This window comes from Bos javanicus, chromosome X (genome assembly GCF_032452875.1).
Source record: "Bos javanicus breed banteng chromosome X, ARS-OSU_banteng_1.0, whole genome shotgun sequence".
Taxonomy (NCBI): Eukaryota; Metazoa; Chordata; class Mammalia; order Artiodactyla; family Bovidae; genus Bos; species Bos javanicus.
This window is the reverse complement of record NC_083897.1, coordinates 107484379-107500274: the sequence shown is the minus strand read 5'-3', so window position 1 is coordinate 107500274 and position 15896 is coordinate 107484379. Positions and strand designations below refer to the sequence as shown.

General features: G+C 41.5%; 1 protein-coding gene and 1 pseudogene across 2 annotated transcripts in view; one reads left to right on the top strand and one right to left on the bottom strand.

Annotated features, from left to right (window-relative positions):
* Positions 1-15896, bottom strand: part of SRPX (sushi repeat containing protein X-linked) — a 150356-nt gene that overhangs the window by 36725 nt on the left and 97735 nt on the right. The window lies entirely within an intron of this gene.
* Positions 1093-14623, top strand: LOC133242226 (peptidyl-prolyl cis-trans isomerase D-like; annotated as a pseudogene).

The following is a 15896-nucleotide window of genomic DNA, read 5'->3' as shown; positions in this document are numbered from 1 at the left end:
AGTTTCTCTGCCCACTCCATACTGTCCTGAAGATGGTTGAGAAACTGGGGTTAAACTAATGGCTATAAAACCCAAATACCTTCCTAAAGGAATCATTCAGAAATGACTTGGCAATGAGATTTTGAAAACCTAAGTAAAATGGCAGTGTACATATTTCCAGATGGGGTGAGACTTTGCATGAGCCAAATTTCCTAACAAGTATCAAAGACCACCTCCAGAGGATTTTCATTTGTATTTGCAAGGACAAAAGATTACTTCTAGTGTCCCCTTATCTACCCATTCTTCCACCCCTCACACTCACCAGCCCAAAGCCCACACACACACTAACATGGTGAAGAAACTAGGATAAGACATTCCAACCCCCACCTGATGCCCTGCTTTCTTTCTTTTTTTAACAATTGGTGACCTGGGTTTGGTGGGTGCCACCCAATTCCCAGGTGGCACAAGTGGTAAAGAACCCACCTGCCAATGCACGTAGACCTAAGAGACAGAGATGCAGGTTCAATCCCTGGGTCGGGGAGATACTCGAGAGGAGGGTAGTATGGCTACCCACTCCAATATTCTTGCCTGGGAAATTGCATGCACAGAGGAGCCTGGTGAGCTACAGTCCATGGGGTCGCAAAGAGTCACACACAACTGAAGTGACTTAGCACATATGCACGCCTGCACCAGCAGACACCACTTGATGACCTGGCTCTGGTGGCTGGAGGGATTACAATGCTGGGTCACACGTGACTGTAATAGTTTTTGCTGGGCTACCACATCCAGGTCATTGCAGAGACAGCAAACTAAAATACACCCCCAGTTTCTGTGAAAGAGGTCTCATTTTTTCTCCTGGATCTTCAGCCTTAAGGACAGGTTTCAGGCTTGGCACACATCTTGAGACCTACAGAGAGGCTCTCAGGGAATACAGGCCAGGGACACCATTTTTGTGCTGTCCCTCTGGACAGTCCCTCTGCTATGCCCAGGCAGGGGAGGTGATACATAGCCTCACCCACTACAGACTGAGGCTCCTGTCCCTTCCAGACCAGAAAGCCTATTTGGGAAAATTTGAGAGTTGCCTGAAATGTGCCCTCCCAGTACCACCCAGGCATGGCCCGAGTCATTGCCCTACCCATTCTGGAGTGTGGCCCCCAGCTGACAGGAGGAGTTGGTGAGAATACCTGGAAGCTGTACAACCCAGCAACTCTTAACTGAGAGGCGGGTGAGCAGAGCTGATGGCTGCCAGGGCAAAGAAAGTGGCCCCGTATAGCCAGGGAACTTGATATATGAGTCGGCTTGAGTCAAGGTCACAAACTAAGAATATCCGTGGCATTGAAGGTGCTTTTCCCACTGTGCCCAGGAATGGAAAACCATTCACAACCTCACTTATAACTGAATACTACCTTCAGACCACCTGACCAAGGAACTGAAGCCTAACACAAAGGAAGCTATATCACCCATCCAACAGCCCTGCTTATGGTGCATCTGAACAGAACACAGACTGTAGCTTTCTCTGTCTGCAGAGCAAAACTGGTGTCCTTACCTAGGCAAAATATTCAGTGCACACTCTTGTTTGACTTGGGTCCCCAGACCATGAGCCATGCCAACTCTGGGTCCCTTCCTGCTGCTTTGCCAGAGGAGGGAAGCTAATTCATAGCCGCACCTACAGCTGGGCATATTACCCAGTCTAAAGCATCTAGTAAGCCTGAGGAGAATCTAGAATTCATGAAGCACATCCTACAGCTGCATTTGGGCAGGGGACTAAGATGGCAGACCTACCCAGCTGTTCCCAGTCTATGGCACACCCCTGACACCAAGCTCAGAGCTCAAACCGATGCTTCAGCCAACCAGACCCTAGCAGCAAGCCCCACCTTCCCAAGGATGTCACCAGCAGATATGTCCAGAAACCTAACAGAGCTGACTGAAGAACTGTCTCTGCCAAAGTAAACCAGAACTGTCTGGAAAAAGAGATCACTTACTCAAATGAACAGATACCAATAAAAAGAATCAAGGATCATGAAAAAGCAAGTATGTCTGATACCACCAAATGTAATTAATAAAGGGCCAATAACTGACCCTAAGAAATTGGAGAGCTATGAACTTTCAAAGAATTCAGAATAATTCTCTTAAAGAGGTTTTGTGAGCTATAAGAACAGACAACTAAATGAAATTAGAAAAATGAACAGGAGTTTGACAAATATAAACCATGAAAAAAAAAATCATACATCTGAATAATAAAATAACTGACAAATTCAATAGAGAGCCTCAAAAGCAGATTCAACTATGCAGAAGAATAAGAAACCTGGGAAACAGATAATTTGAAATTATCCAGTCAGAGGAACAAAAAGGAAAAATGATGAAAAAGATTGAAGAGAGCCTAAGGGACTTATAGGACACAATGAAAAGTATTTGCATTCTGGGAATTCTAGGAGAAGGAAAGGGACAAAAAGTGTATTTCAGTAAATAATGGCTGAAAAATTCCCAATCCTTGGGAGAGAACTAGACATCTAGATCCAAAAAGGATGCCAAATAGATTGAACCCAAATAGGCTACACCAGGACATATTATAATTGTCAAAAGACAAAAACAAAGGATTTTTAAAGCAACAAGAGAAAAGAGAGAAGTTACATACAAGGGAACCTCCATAAGACTAAGTGAGTGAGTGAAGTCACTCAGTCGTGTCCGACTCTGCGACCCCGTGGACTGTAGCCCCCCAGGCTCCTCCGTCCATGGGATTCTCCAGGCAAAAATACTGGAGTGGGGTGCCATTTCCTTCTCCAGAGGATCTTCCTGACCCAGGAATCGAACCCAGGTCTCCCGCATTGCAGGCAGACGCTTTACTGTCTGAACTGAAGGGTTTAGAGGCCGTCAAATGGACATGACCTATAAAGGCAATTTTGATGGTTTTACATAGAAATGACCTCTAATGAAAGAGAACACAAATGGGAACTATTTGAGATACATTTCTATGTAAAATGTAGTTTGCACATAATTCAGCATTTTAAATGAGCACTCTGCAACCGAGACCAAACCATAAGACTACCATAAGACTACCAGTAGTTTAATAATGGAAATTTTTCAGACCAGAAGAGAATGGTATGACATATTCAAAATATTGGGAGGAAAAACTGTCAACCCTAGAAATTCCATATCCAGTAAAGCTCCCCTACAGAAGTGAAAGAGAGACAAATATTTTTCTGAAAAAACAAAAGCTGAGAGAGTTCATCACCATTAGACCTGCTTTACAAGACTTCTTTGAGTGGAAGTACAGTCAGTCGTCCATATCCACAAGTTACAGATCCACAAATTCAACCAACCATGGACCACATACTATATGTAGAACCAGAAGGTCAATGTATATGGAGCCCATAGATACAGAGCACTGACAATGGGATGTAAGCATCCACGGATTTTGGGGTCCACAGTGAGTCTTCCAACCTATCCCCTGTAAGTACTGAGGAATAACTATAAAAGGACAATAACTAACATCATAAGAACATAAGAAGGCAGTGTAAAACTCACTGGAAAGGGGGAAACTTAGTCAAAGTTGAGTTCTGTAATATGGTAATAGTGGTATGTAATTCACTTACAGCTTGAATTTAAAAGTTAAAAAACCATGGTAGACAGAGACAAGATGGCAGAGTAGAAGGATGTGAGCTCACCTCTTCTGATGAAACCACCAAAATAACTAACTTCTGAACAACCAACAAAAAATGCTGCCGCTGCTAAGTCGCTTCGGTCATGTCCGACTCTGTGCAACCCCATAGACGGCACCCCACCAGGCTCCCCCATTCCTGAGATTCTCTAGGCAAGAACACTGAAGTGGGGTGCCATTGCCTTCTCTGCAAAAAAATGCTAGAACCTATCAAAAAAGATACCCTACATCCAAAGACAAAGAAGGAGCTACAAGATGGGGGGGGGGTGGGGCGGGTAGCGTGCGCACCCGTGGGCCTGTGTGCAAAAGTGATTAAATCAACTCCTGGCCATCAGGTGGGCGGGCCACAAACTGGAAAATAATTACGCCACAGAAGTTGTACACAGGAGTGGAAGTTCTGAGCCCCACATCAGGCTCCCCAGCTAGGGGATCTGGCAACAGGAAGAGGAGCCTCCAAATCCTCTAGTTTTGAAGGAAGTGGGGTTTAATCACAGGAATTCCATAGGACTGGGGAAAACAGAAACTCCACTTTGGAGGGCACACACAAGGTCTTTGGCGCACCAGGAACCAGGGAAAAGAAATCAGTGACCTCATAAAAGACTGGGCCAGACCTACCTGCTAGTATTGCTAGTATTGGAGGGTTACCTGCAGAGGTTAGGGGAGGCAGCTGTGGCTCACTGTTGGGACAGACAATTACAGCAGTAGTTCTCAGGAATATACATCAGCATGAGCCCTGCTGGAGGCCACCATTTTCTTGTCAAGACCTGGACCCACCCAACAGCCTGTAGGCTGAGTGCTAAGATGCCTCAAGCTAAACAACCAACAGGACAGGAAAACAGCCCCACTTGTGAGACTATTTTAAGTCATCCTGAGCACACAGCTGCCTACTAAACACACCCCTTGACAGGACCCTGCCCAGGAGATGGACAAGACCCAGCTCCACCTACCAGTAGGCAGGAACTAATCCCTCCCACCAGGAAGCCTGCACAAGCCTCTTAGACTGCCTCATTCAAAAGCAGACAGACAGAAGCAAGAACTACACAGCCTGTAGCCTGCAGAGTGGAAACTGCAATCAGAAAATTAGACAAAATGAGACAGCAGAGGTATATGTCCCAGATGAAGGAACAAGATAAAACTCCAGAAGAACAAATAAGTGAAATGGAGATAGGCAATCTGCCTGAAAAACAATTCAGAGTAATGATGGTAAAGATAATCCAAGATCTCAGAAAAAGAATGGATACACAGATAGAGAGCACCTCAATATATAAGGCAAATACTAATAGACATAAAAGGAGAAATTGACAGTAACACAATAATAGTGGGGGACTTTCATACCCCACTTTCATCAATGGATAGATTATCCAGACAGAAAATCAATAAGGAAACCCAGGCCTTAAATGACACATTAGACCAGATGGAATTGATATTCATGTAGCATTTCATCCAAAAGCAGCAGAAAACACATTCTTCTCAAGTGCACCTTCTACACAGATCATAGAAATGTTTTCTTAGATCAGTCTCCCAAGGCAAAAGAAATAAAAGCAAAAATAAACAAACAGAACCTAACCCAACTTATAAGCTTTTGTGCAGCAAAGGAAACCACCAGCAAAATGAAAAGACAACCTACAGAATGGGAGAAAATATTTGCAAACAAGGCCAACTGACAAGGGGTTAATATTCAAAATAGCAAACAGCTCATACAACTCAATATAGAAAAAACAAACAGCACAATCAAAAAATGGGCAGAAGACCTAAACAGACATTTCTCCAAAGAAGACATACAGATGGTCAATAAACACATGAAAAGATGCTCAACATTATTCATTACTATAAAAGTGCAAGTCAAAACTACAATGAGGTATCACCTCACACTGATCAGAATGGCCATCATTAAAAAAATCTACAAACAATAAATGCTAGAGAAGATGTGGAGAAAAGGGAACCCTCTTGTACTATTAGTGGGAATGTAAATTGATACAGCCCCTATGGAGAACTGTATGGAGGCTCTTAAAAAAAAATCTAGGAATAAAAAGTCTACAAATAATAAATGCTAGAGAGAGTGTGGAGAAAATGGAACCTTCCTACACTGTTGGTGGGAATTTAAATTGGTACAGGGATTATGGAGAACAGTGTGGAGGTTTCTTAAAAAACTAAAAATAGTGATACTCCTGGGCATACATCAAAAGAAAAACGTGGTTTAAAAGGATACACACACCACAATGTTCATTGCAGCACTATCTACAATATCCAAGACATGGAAGTAACCTAAATGTCCACTGATGAATGGATAAAGAAGATGTGGTACATATATACAATGAAATATTATTCAGGCATAAAAAGAATGAAATAATGCCATTTGCAGAAACATGGATGGACCTGGAGTTTATCATAGTGAGTAAGAAAGAGAAAGACAAATACATGACATCACTAATATGCAGAATCTTAAAAGGTGACACTACAAAGCAGAAGCAGACTCAGAGAATGAACTATGGTGTCAGGGTGAAGGGTGGGGAGAGGAGAGAGTGCAGGTTGGACAGGTACACACTGCTATATTTAAAATCTATAATCAACAAGGACCTATTGTATAGCACAGGGAACTCTGCTCAATTTTTTGTAATAACCTAAGTGGGAAAAGAATTTGAAAAAGAGTAGATACATATATATGTGTGTGTATATATATATATATATATATATATATATATATATAACTGCATTACTTTGCTGTACATCTGAAACTAACATTGTTAATCAACTATAATCCAATATAAAACATTTTTTCAAAGATACAGAAACTTTAAAAAATACCTAACATGGTAAAAATAACTAAAATTACAATAATCTGAGGTATACAATATTAAAGTTATGAAGTATACAATATTAAAAACTATGTAAATTGTAACATCAATAACCTAAAATGGGAAGGGAGTATAATTTAAAGTATAAAGCTTAGGATTTGATTGAAATTAAGTTGGTATTAGTTTAAAATAGTGTGTTATAATTTAAGGTTTTTTTGTTTGTTTGTTTGTTTTTAATGTAAGCCTCATGGTAACAGCTTCCCAGGTGGTACTAGTGGTAAAGAACCTGCCTGCCAATGCAGGAGACATAAGAGATGTGGGTTCGATCCCTGGGTTGGAAAGATCCCCTAAAGGAGGGCATGGAACCCAGTCCAGTATTTTTGCCTGGAGAATCCCATGGACAGAGGAGCCTGATGGGCTATGGTCTATAGCATCAAAAAGAATCAGACATGACTGAAGTGACTTAAAATGCATGCTCATATGGTAACAAGAATGGAAAAACCTGAATTACAAAAAAGTATGATAAAGTCAAAGCATACTAATACCACACAGCATCAAAACACAATAAAAGAAAAGAAGAAATAGCTGATCTATAAAACAACCAGAAAACAATTAACAAAATGGCAGTATCTTCTTATTTATCAATAATAACTTTAAATGTAAATGGATCCAGTTCTCTAAATGAGAAATCAAATGGCTAAATGCATTTTTATAAAAGATCTAATGATATGCTCATTGCAAGAATCATTTTGGCCTTCAAGACATACAAAGGAAATGTAAAGGGATGGAAAAATATTTTAAGCAAACAACCCAAAAAGTCAGGAGTAGATATATCAGACAAAATAGGCTTTAATTTTAAAAATGGTAAAAGGAAACAAAGACGGTCATTATATAATGATGATAGGATCAATACATCAAAAAGTTATAATGATCATATTTACGTGCCCAACATTAGAAAACTGAAATTCATAAAGCAAAAACTGATAGACCTAAAAGGAGAAATAAACAGGACTTTAAAACCCCACTCTCAACAATGGATAGATCATCTAGACAGAATCAATAAAGAAACACCAAATTTGAATAACTCTATAGACCAAAAGGGGCTTCTCAGCTGGCACTAGCGGTAAAGAACTCACCTACCAGTGCAGGAGACATAAGAGACATGGGTTTGATGCCTGGTCAGGAAGATCCCCTGGAAGAGAGCATGGCAACCCACTCCAGTATTCTTGCCTAGAGAATCCCATGGACAGAGGATCCTGGCGGGCCACAGTCCATAGGTTCGCAGAGAGTCAGACATGACTGAAGTGAGTTAGCATGCACAGACTAAATATACAAAACAGACATACACAGAATAGTCTATCCAACATCAGCAGAATACACATTCTTCTCAAGTGCAGGTGAAACATTTTCTAGAACAGACCATATGTTGCTGCTGCCGCTAAGTCGCTTCAGTCGTGTCAGACTCTGTGTGATCCCATGGACAGCAGCCCACCAGGCTCCCTGGGATTCTCCAGGCAAGAATACTGGAGTGGGTTGCCATTTCCTTCTTCAATGCACGCACGCATGCTAAGTCACTTCAGTCATATCTGACTCTGTGCGACCCTATGGACAGCAGCCCACCAGGCTCCTCCGTCCACAGGATTCTCCAGGCAAGAATACTGGAGTGGGTTGCCATTTCCTTCTCCAGACCATATATTAGGCCACTAAATAAACAAGTCTTAGAAAATTTAAGACAGAGAAGGCAATGGCACCCCACTCCAGTACTCTTGCCTGGAAAATCCCATGGATGGAGGAGCCTGGTAGGCTGCAGTCCAAGGGGTTGTGAAGAGTCGGACACGACTGACCGACTTCACTTTCACTTTTCACTTTCATGCATTGGAGAAGGAAATGGCAACCCACTCTAGTGTTCTTCCCTGGAGAATCCCAGGGATGAGGGAGCCTGGTGGGCTGCCGTCTATGGGGTCACACAGAGTCGGACATGGCTGAAGCGACTTAGCAGCAGCAGCAGCAGAAAATTTAAGAAGACTGAAATTATACCAAGTATCTTCTCTGACCACAGTGGTACAAAATAAGAAATCAATAACATGGGGTCGCTAGGAGTCGGACACGACTGAGTGACTTCCCTTTAGCTTTTCACTTCCACACATTGGAGAAGGAAATGGCAACCCACTCCAGTGTTCTTGCCTGGAGAATCCCAGGGATGGGAAAGCCTGGTGGGCTGCCATCTATGGGGTCACACAGAGTCGGACACGACTGAGCAGCAACAAGAGGAAACTGAAAATTCATGTATACATGGAAATTAAACAACACTCTCCTGAATAACATATGGATCAGGAAGAAATTAAAGGGGAAATAAAGTATCTTGACACAAAAATGGAGACAACATATGAAAACTCAAATGCACAACAATAAAAATCAACATTAAAAAGCAAGAAATTTCCCAAATTAACAACCTAATTATGCCTTAAGGAGCTAGAGAAAGAAACTGAACCCATAATTAGCAGAGGGAAGGAAATAAAGATTAGAGCAAAAATAAATGAAACTGAAAACAGAAAAACAGTAGAAAAGATTAACCAAACTAAGAGTTGGTTCTTTGAAAAATAAATTAAATTGACACTCCCTTAAACTAAGGAAAAAACTAAATCAACAAAACTGTAAATGTCAGAGAATTACAACTGATACAACAGAAATACAAAGTTCATAAGAGGCTATTATGAATAGCTCTATGCCAATAATTCGACAACCTAGAAGTGGAAAAATTCTTAGAAACATAAAAACAATCAAGAGTGAATCATGAAGGAATGGAAAGTCTGAATAGATCAATTACTAGTAAGGAGATTAAATCAATAAAATAATAAAAAAATTAAAAATCTCCCAATGATTAAAGCCCAGGACCAGATAGCTTCACTAATGAATGTTACCAAACATTTAAAGAATGTTTGTAAAGAATTGACAGTAACCTTGAAACCCTTCCAAAAAAAGTAGAAAAGGAAGAAATATTTCCAAACTCATTTTATGAGGTCAACATTACCCTGATAGCAAAGCCAGGAAAAGACACTATCAGAAAAATACAGATCAATATCCCTGATTAGTATGGATGCAAAATTTCTCAAAATATTAGCAAACTGAATTCAGCAGCACATTACAAGGATAACTCAGCATGACCAAGTGGAATTTCACCTAGAATGCAGGATGGCTCAAGAGACACAAAATCATTGTGATATATCAGATTAATAGAATGAAAAAATCACCCCAATAGATGGAGAAAAAGCATTTGACAAAATTCAACTTATGTTCATGATTTTTTAAAAGAAGTTTTTGGTATAGAAACAAAGTACCTAAACATAAGAAAGGTCATGAATGACTAGTCTACAGCTAACATTATTCTCAGTGGTAGAAGGCTGGAACAATCTATGAAAAAATGCTAGGCATTTTTACACAAGTGGGGATGGGGGTGGAGAACAGTCCTGAAGCTTGTACAGAACTACAAAAGACCCCTAAATAGCCAAGCAATTCTCAAAGAATAGAACAACAACAACAAAAAAAGAATATAGCAGGAGGCATCACATTTTCTGATTTCAAGCTATACTATAAAGCTATGGTACTTCAAACAGTATCAGTTCAGTTCAGTCACTTAGTCATGTCCGACTCTTTGCAACCCCATGAATTGCAGCATGCCAGGCCTCCCTGTCCATCACCAACTCCCGGAGTTCACTCAAACTCATGTCCATCGAGTCGGTGATGCCATCCAGCCATCTCATCCTCTGTCGTCCCCTTCTCCTCCTGCCTCCAATCCCTCCCAGCATCAGGGTCTTTTCCAATGAGTCAACTCTTTGCATGAGGTGGCCAAAGTACTGGAGTTTCAGCTTTAGTGTCATTCCTTCCAAAGAACACCCAGGGCTGATCTCCTTCAGAATGGACTGGTTGGATCTCCTTGCAGTCCAAGGGACTCTCAAAGTCTTCTCCAACACCACAGTTCAAAAGCATCAATCCTTTGGCACTCAGCTTTCTTCACAGTCCAACTCTCACATCCATACATGACCACTGGAAAAACCATAGCCTTGACTAGATGGACCTTTGTTGGCAAAGTAATGTCTCTGCTTTTCAATATGCTATCTAGGTTGGTCATAACTTTACTTCCAAGGAGTAAGCATCTTTTACTTTCATGGCTGCAGTCACCATCTGCAGTGATTTTGGAGCCCAAAAAATGAAGTCTGATACTGTTTCCACTGTTTCCCCGTCTATTTCCCATGAAGTGGGACCGGATGCCATGATCTTCGTTTTCTGAATGTTGAGCTTTAAGCCAACTTTTTCACTCTCCTCTTTCACTTTCATCAAGAGGCTTTTGAGTTCCTCTTCACTTTCTGCCATAAGGGTGGTGTCATCTGCATATCTGAGGTTATTGATATTTCTCCCGGCAATCTTGATTCCAGCTTGTGCTTCTTCCAGCCCAGCGTTTCTCATGATGTACTCTGCATATAAGTTAAACAAGCAGGGTGACAATATACAGCCTTGTCATACTCCTTTTCCTATTTGGAACCAATCTGTTGTTCCATGTTCAGTTCTAACTGTTGCTTCCTGACCTGCATACAGTATAGTACTGGCATAAAAACACATCCTTACCCGCCCAAAAAAGCAAATGGGAAGGAATTGGGAGCCCAGAAATAAACTCAAGGATATATAGTCAACTTGTATTTGACAAAAGAGCCAAGAATACTCAATAGAGAAAAGTCAGTCTTTTTAACAACTAGTGCTGAAGAAACTGGATATTCACACGTAAAAAAATGAAACTAACACCTTAGGTTATACTTCTTACAAAAATGAGCTTGAAATGGATTAGAGACTTAAATAGAAGATATGAAACTATGAAATTCCTAGATGAAAAAACAGGAAAAAGAGCTCCTTGATATAGCTCTTGGCAATGATTTTTGGATATGACACCTTAAGCACTAGCAACAAAATGAAAAAACAAAAAACAAACAAAAAAACAAGTAGGATTACATGAAACTAAGAAGCTTCTGCACAGTAAGAGAAACTATCAACAAGTATAAAGACAACCTACAAAATGGGAACAAAAAACACTTGCAAGCCATTTATCTGATAAGGGATTAATATCCAGAATCGCTAAAGAACTCATTTAACTCAACAGCAAATAAATGATTCAATTTTAAAATGGTCAAAAGGCCTGAACAGACATTTCTCCAAAGAAAATATATGAAAGGCCAACAGATACATGCTAAGTCGCTTCAGTCGTGTCCGACTCTGTGTGACCCCACAGACGGAAGTCCACCAGGCTCCCCCGTCCCTGGGATTCTCCAGGCAAGAACACTAGAATGGGTTACCATTTCCTTCTCCAATGCATGAAAGTGAAAAGTGAAAGGAAGTCACTCAGTCATGTCCGACACTTAGCGACCCCATGGACTGCAGCCCACCAGGCTCCTCCATTCATGGATTTTCCAGGCAAGAGTATTGGAGTGAGGTGCCATTGCACAGATACATGAAAAGATGCTAAATATTACTAGTCATTAAAAAGCAAATCAAAATCATAAGACAACACCAAATGCCTATTAGAAGGGCCATCATGTTGATGTATGGCAAAACCAATACAATACCGTAAAGTAAAAAATTTTAAAAAAAGGCCATCATTAAAGAGACACATAACAGCACAGCTGGTCTACATGGATGCAGTGTGCTGTGCTGTGGCCATGCAGTGCTCTGCTGCTGCTAAGTTACTTCAGTCGTGTCCGACTCTGTGCGACCCCATAGACAGCAGCCCATCAGGCTCCCCGTCCCTGGGATTCTCCAGGCAACAACAGTGGAGTGCGTTGCCATTTCCTTCTCCAATGCATGAAAGTGAAATGGGAAAGTGAAGTCGCTCAGTCGTGTCCAACTCTTAGCAACCCCACGGACTGCAGCCTACCAGGCTCCTCTGCCCATGGGATTTTCCAGGCAAGAGTACTGGAGTGGGGTGCCATTGCCTTCTCCATGCAGTGCTCTGAGTCACTTGCAAATGGTGTCCTTGAGCCACAATGTTGCACTTGTCTCCTCCTCACCCCAGTTAAGCACTCCAACCCCAGTAACCCTCTAGTCTTCTTCAATCTGGATATTAGAGGGGAACAATATGGTCTAATTGCCTTAAAATTGCTTGCAGATATTATGCCCCAAACTGCATAAATTTTTCAAGCATTGTGTACAGGAAAATTGTGTACAGAACACTTACCCAGGTGGTGGTAGTGGTAAAGAACTCCTGCCAGTGCAGGAGACATAAGAGACATGAGTTCAATCCCTGGGTCAGGAAGATTCCCTTGGAGAAGGAAATGGCAACCTACTCCAGTACTCTTGTCTGGAAAATCCCATGGATAGAGGAACCTGGTGGGCGAGAGTCCATGGGGTCGCAAAGAGTTGGGCATGACTGAAGTGACTTAGCAGTCAGGTACAGGAGAAACGGGCATTGGACTCACTACTGGGAAACCTCTCTATTTGAAAAAAAAAAAAAAAAAAAGTCGCTCAGTCGTGTCCGACTCTTTGCAACCCCATGGACTGTAGCCCGCCAGGCTCCTCCATCCATGGGATTTTCCAGGCAAGAGTACTGGAGTGGGTTGCCATTTCCTTCTCCAGGGAATCTTCCCAACCCAGGGATCGAACCTGGGTCTCCCAGACTATAGGCAGACGCTTTACCGTCTGAGCCACCAGGGAAGTGGTGAAATTGAAAGGATGCCCTTTTCATCAAATCAAGAAATTTATGATTCAGGGTGGAGACTTCTCCAATTAGAATGGGACAGGTGGAGAAAATATTTATGATGAAAAATTTGAAGATGAAAACTTCCATTGTCAGCATAATGAGGCGGAATTACTGAGCCTGGCAAATGCAGGCTGCAAGATAAGCGATTCTCAGTTCATCACGACAGTTCCGACTCCTCACTCATGGGAAACACGTGTTGTTTGGGCAAGTGATGAAAGGAATGGGTGTGGCAAGGATTTGGGAAAATGTGGAGATGAAAGGTCAAAAACCTGCCAAATTGTGCATTATTGCAGAATGCAGAAAACTGAAGGAAGGGGATGATTAGGGAATATTCCCCCAAGATAGTTCTGGTGACAGTCATCGAGATTTCGGAGGATGCAGATGTAGATTTAAAAGATGTAGATGAAATTTTATCAGTAACAGAACACTTAAAAAACATTGGAAATTCTTTATTCAAATCCCAGAACTGAGAGATGGCCATTAAAAAAAAATACACCAAAGTTTTAAGGTATGTGGAAGGCACAAAAGTTGCAGCTGAGAAAGCACGTGGATCAAAGCTGCAGCCTGTTGCTTTAAGCTGTGTGCTGAATATTGGAGCTTGCAAACTGAAGATGTCCACTGAAAATGTCTGATTGGCAGGGAGTGGTTGACAGTTGCTTGGAGGTCCTTGAAACAGATTCAGCAAACACCAAGGCACTGTACCATAGAGCCCAAGGGTGGCCAGGATTCAAAGAATACGATCAAGCATTGTCTGACTTTAAGAAAGCCCAGGAGATGGCACCAGAAGATAGAGCTATTCAGGCAGAATTGCTGGAAGTCAAACAAAAGATAAAGGCACAGAAAGATAGACTGCTCTGCAGCCTATGCAGAAATGTTTCTTAAGCAATTCAGTTTTGGTTAAGTATTGGAGAGTCAGTTCCTAGGTAGGCTGATAAGAAGTCCTGAGGAGGAGAAAGGGGTCTGGAGTTTTCAAGGAGGAGAAAAGGACAAAGGGTTTTTTTCTTTAAGCCCAGAGCAGATGATTATACAACAAAACAACTCATATTGCTCAAGGATATGTTTTCCCTTAAACTCTGTACCAATGATTATATAACAACAATGTATCCTGCTTGAGGACATGTTTCTCCCTTTTGAGAAACTTCTGACTAATCCTGTCATTTTAAAATATATATTATGGGAGCAGCTCTGGTAAAATCTTTCTATTGTTAGTTCTAATCCCATTATCTTAAAATGTATATTGTGGGAGTGGGTCTGGTAAGACCTTTACAACCCTGAGACATTCTTTTGACTTACTGCAATAACCAATTAAAAAAGTATATAACTCCCTTGCTAAGACTAGCAAGGGGGGCACTCTCTGTTCCCCTCTGATGTCTATGTCAGAAGCTTTCTCTGTCTCTTTTCATACTTTAATAAAACTCTGCTACACAAAAGCTCTTGAGTGATCAAGCCTGGTCCCTGGTCCCAAAGCTAAATCTTTGGAGATCACGAATCCGACACTTTTCACCTTAAGCTGTCAGTATGCGTTGAATTACTTAAGCAAATAAATAATAAGGGGAATAATAATATAGGGAATAAGAAAATTTAAGGGTTTATCTATTATGTATGATCCTTAATGTGTTTGCTTTGATGCTTCAGTTCCCCCATTGTTTCAGTTAAGTTCCGTCACAGAGTCATCTCCGACTCTTGGCAACCCCATGGACTGCAGCATGCCAGGCCTCCCTGTCCATCACCAACTCCTGGAGCTTACTCAAACTCATGTCCATTGAGTCAGTGATGCCATCCAACCATCTCATCCTCTGTCGTCCCCTTCTCCTCCTGCCTTCAATCTTTCCCAGCATCAGGGTCTTTTCCAATGAGTCAACTCTTCTCATCAGATGGCCAAAGTATTGGAGTTTCAGCTTCAGCATCAGTCCTTCCAATGAATATTCAGGACTGATTTCCTTTTGGATGGACTGGTTGGATCTCCTTGCAGTCCAAGGGACTCTCAAGAGTCTTCTCCAACACCACAGTTCAAAAGCATCAGTTCTTCGGTGCTCAGCTTTCTTTATAGTCCAACTCTCACATCCATACGTGACTACTGACAGTCTACAAATACTGATAGGGATTCAGTCTTAATAAACCAGTGCTACAAAAGGGGGAAAGAAAAAGACATGTAACAAATGCCATTGAGGACATACAGAAAAGGGAAAGCTTATGTACTGATAATCACAATGGTGTGATCACTCACCTAGAGCCAGACATCCTGGAATGTGAAGTCAAGTGGGCTTTAGGAGCCATCACTAAAAAACAAAGCTAGTGGAGGTGATAGAATTCCAGTTGAGCTATTTCAAAACCTGAAAGATGATGCTGTGAAAGTACTGCACTCAATATAGCAGCAAATTTGGAAAACTCAGCAGTGGCCACAGGACTGGAAAAGGTCAATTTTCATTCCAATTCCAAAGAAAGGCAATGCCCAAGAAAATTCTCAAACTACCGCACAACTGCACTCATCTCACACACTAGCAAAGTAATGCTCAAAATTCTCCAAGCCAGGCTTCAACAGTAGGTGAACTTCCAGATGTTCAAGCTGGATTTAGAAAAGGCAGAGGAACCAGTGATCAAATTGCCAACATCCGTTTGATCATCGAAAAAGCAAGAGAGTTCCCAGAAAAACATCTACTTCTGTTTTACTGACTATGCCAAATCCTTTGACTGTGTGGATCACAACAAACTGTGGAAAATT